The following is a 4,401-nucleotide window of genomic DNA, read 5'->3' on the forward strand; positions in this document are numbered from 1 at the left end:
CTTGTACCATTTTACATTGGCAAATGTAATTTCTATGTCGACAGTTACTATGTAGGCACCCTGATTTTTCTTATGCTTGTTAATGGAAGCAACAGTTAAGAAGGAAAACGTCCGAAGTGCCACTCTAGCGCACTTACCTTTTCTGAGTCAAAACTGATCGTCAGACTTTTTTGTTTCTATTTAATATAATTTTAAAGTTGTTCACAAATTGCAACACCCTCTAAGCTTTTCCGTGCTGATTAAGGCCATATAATCATGGTCTTTTCCGAATTTACTTCTGACCAAATGGGATTCTGTTAGCTGGAATCCAAAGTATTTGTTAATCATGCGTTTTGCGTTCGTGTGAAGATATTTTCGTAGCAACTTTCATCCCCCAACAAATATTTCTCTACAACTTAACGAGAAGTGAAATACCAATTTCCATAAATTTGGATTTAAAAATTTTTATGCAACAAATATTTTCTTCAAAATTTTCGTCTCCTATTGCACTTGCTGTGAGGTCGAATTTTCCTATTGCACTTCCTCAGAGGTTGAGTTTCCAGAAATACTGAAACACGTAATTTCTTTTTATGTTCCTAACTGAGATGTCAAATACCCATGTTCATAGACGTAGCTATAAAGATACTTTAATAGTTCTTTAATAATGATATTAAAAAAAAACCTGTCAGCCACTATTTCACCCCCATAGGGTTAAGCTTCCAAGAATTCTGAAACACATTTCTTTATGTCTGACCAAGAAACCAAATACCAATTTTCGTAGCTCCATCTTCAAAATTCCCGTAACAGTGACTTTTTTTTAAAAAAAACCTTCATTCCCTACTTCACCTTCTTAGGATTGGAATTTCCAAAAAACCCTTCCTAAACGACGTCTACAGAATAAGACCCACAAATTTCCAAAATTTCAAGTCCTTTCCTAAGCGGTTTGAGCTTGGCGATGAGTCAGTCTGGACATTGTCTTTTATACATAGAGAAGAAGACGTTGCTGCAAGATTCACAAGGGCCCCACACACCGACAGATCGTAGCGATCCATCGCATTTGTGGGTCAGTCAGGACGTTGCCTTTTTTTATAGAGATTATGTACAGCCACATCTGACGATAGGGCAGAATGTCCCTAAATCGATAATTTGAAATAAAATTTAGTATAGTGTAGCCTGAGGAATCAGTTAAGTCATATTTTTCGCCCCTATAGAACGCGTGTATGCACACTGAGTGGACGCAGTCGCCATGAAGTGAGGACGTAAAATGTCGCGGATCTAGGAATACGTAGCTCACCTCGTAAATGTTCTAAGGTGACATTTCACTCAGGTTTTGTCCACTAAACATCATACTTAATTAATTCTCTGATGATTACACTGATACCACTCAGGACAAAGACGCCTTGTGGAGACCACACAGGTTCTGGAAATAAAAAGCGACGCTCAAAAGAAAAGGAAGAACGATGGTCGGAGGGGGGGGGGGCAGGGTAAGACAGCGCATGTATAGCAGAACGGGCCATAAAACACGGCCAGGGAGAATTATGGGCTCTTAGTGTGCTCCGCTTGTAGGAGGATTCCTAGCTAAGCGGCGGCCCTTATGCACCAGGTAAGAATATCTTTGTTAAGACCGCAAAACCGCCGTCTGCGCTTCCTGCTCTCTCTCTGTCTTTGCTCTTTGGTAGCGCCCTTAATTTGTCATTTCTTTTATCGCCTCCAATTTGTTTCCTTTGCTTGCTTCTGCTACGCGTTACATTTCGACCTCTTTTCGCCACAGAGGTGACTTCTGCAATAAAGTCAGCAGAGACAACACCAACTCACGATGAAATAAACGTTTACAAATTTACGTATACATACATCAACAAAAGTTTTTCATCCCCGGGATATGTTGCTGTTGTGGTGTTCAGTCTAAAGACTGTTTTGAGGCAGCTCTCCATGCTACTCTATCCTGTGCAAGCTGCTTCATTCCCCAGTACGTACTGCAGCCTACATCCTTCTGTATCTGCTTAGTGTATTCATCTCTTAGCCTCCCTCTACGAATTTTACCCTCCATGCTGCCCTCCAGTACTAAATTGGTGATCCCTTGATGCCTCAGAACATGTCCTACCAACCGATCCCTTCTTCTAGTCAAGTTGTGCCACATATTTCTCTTCTCCCCAATTCTATTCAATACCTCCTCATTAGTTATGTGATCTACCCATCTAATCTTCAGCATTCTTCTGTAGCAACACATTTCGAAAGCTTCTATTCTCTTCTTGTCTAAACTATTTATCGTCCATGTTTCACTTCTGTACATGGCTACACTCCATACAAATACTTTCAGAAACGACTTCCTGACAATTAAATCTATGCTCGATGTTAAGAAATTTCTCTTCTTCAGAAACGCTTTCCTTGCCATTGCCAGTCTACATTTTATATCCTCTACTTCGACCATCATCAGTTACTTTGCTCCCCAAAAAGCGAAACTCCTTTACTACTTTGTCTAATTTCCTAATCTAATTCACTCAGCATCACTCGACTTAATTACGCTACATTCCATTATCCTCGATTTGCTTTTCTGTGCAATAGTGGACTGAAATTCCATCATGTCACAAAATACTATCACGGGTCCGTACCTTCATGTTACAAGCAGAAAGGCTTGTCAGGCTGGGAATTTTCTCGATGGGTACACCAGCGTCAAAGCAGTGATTTGAGGGCGTGGTAACGGTTCCAATTGACAGGTAGTATTGAGGAGTTGCACCGCATAGGCCGTCCACTTTCGACATGATGATCGATATATACCACTTTTGGGTCCAAGGCTGAGTGCTCCAGAACTCTTCGAAGAGGCTGCAGACCCACATGAATCGCATCAAACTTCCCGGAGATGAGTGAGTGATGCAAATCTCCATTCCCAACGACCATGGAGAGGACCGCCTCATACATTACAACGCCATGAACTCCGTTACAGATGGGCAAGAAGTCGTTCAAAATGGGAGCCCCATGGTTGGCGCAGTGTGTTTACCGGCGAAACTCTGATCTAAATGGTTCAAATGGCTCTAAGCACTATGGGACTTACCTGACGTCATCAGTCCTCCAGACGTAGAACTACTTAAACAAACCTAACTAACCTAAGGACGACACACACATCCATGCCTCAGGCAGGATTCGAACCTACGACCGTATCAGCAGCTCGGTACCGGACTGAAGCGCCTAGAACCGCTCGGCCACAACGGCCGGCTAACTCGGATCTGTTTGTACCCTGATAATCTCTGACAACATGTCTGGAGAGAACCCTGGGAATATCGAACGCTTCCAACACTGCGTACCGCATCTGGCACAGTATGGCCGTGGAGTGATTTTCTGGGGTGGCATTACATGGGCTACCGCAATCCTCTTATGGTTGCAGAGGGCAGTCTCACTGTTCTGTGGTACAGGGACGGGATTCTGTAACCAATAGTGGGACCGTATCGCCAACATTTTGGTGACAGTATCAAGATGATGGATGACAACTCTCCTGATCAACGTACTGTTTCTTCAGCATGCTACGATCACCAGAAGTGAATGGCTTTCCTGCTCCCCGAACATGACAGTAATCGGCTGCACCGTAGGCGGTAGTGCAAGACCACAGGGACAAGACCAACGACGAGTAAGGTCGTGTCCTCTTCTTGGATGAGAGCAGATTCAATCTAGGTAGTGATTCAGGACGAACCATTATATGACGAGAGGCTGAAACACGTAATCTGCCCAGGATCATTGTGGAACACCATCGTTTTGATGCACATGTTGTTACAGTGTAAAGCACTCCGGTCGTCAGGCCACAAGTGGCCCATCGGGACCGTCCGACCGCCGTGTCATCCTGAGCTGAGGATGTGGATAGGACGGGAGTTTGATCAGCACACCACTGTCCCGGTCGTTATGATTGTTTTCTGTGACTGGAGCCGCTACTACTCGGTCGAGTAGCTCCTCAATCGGCATCACGAGGCTGAGTGAACCCCGAAAAATGGCAACAGAGCATGGCGGCCCGGATGGTCACCCATCCAAGTGCCAGCCACGTCCGACAGCGCTTAACTTCGGTGATCTGACGGGAACCGGTGTAGCCACTGTGGCAAAGCCATTGCCTGTTAGTGTGGGTAGGCATAATACTGTACAGGTGTGCGGACCTTGAAATCCTTGAAGACGGTTCACTCACCGATAAAATTATTGTGTAGTTGTACTCCTTTCTGGTGTCTTTTCAGGCGTGCGTATTTGTGGATGACAATGCACGATCGTATGTAATAGCGCAGTTGGAGGAGCTCTTGGGGCGAGAACATATTTGGTGAATGGACTGGTCTGTCCGTTTCCCCGACATTGATTCTGTCGAGCACTTGCTGATGTATTGAGGAGAGACATATTACAGCACATCCACCACCCATTATACAGTAGCTGTCAACCACGCTGGTGGTAAACTCC

General features: G+C 44.4%; 1 pseudogene; it reads right to left on the minus strand.

Moving 5' to 3' along the window:
• Positions 1 to 3,953: 3,953 nt before the first annotated feature.
• On the minus strand, positions 3,954 to 4,071 carry LOC124719152 (annotated as a pseudogene).
• Between the last annotated feature and the right edge of the window lie 330 nt (positions 4,072 to 4,401).

This window comes from Schistocerca piceifrons, chromosome 10 (assembly GCF_021461385.2).
Source record: "Schistocerca piceifrons isolate TAMUIC-IGC-003096 chromosome 10, iqSchPice1.1, whole genome shotgun sequence".
Taxonomy (NCBI): Eukaryota; Metazoa; Arthropoda; class Insecta; order Orthoptera; family Acrididae; genus Schistocerca; species Schistocerca piceifrons.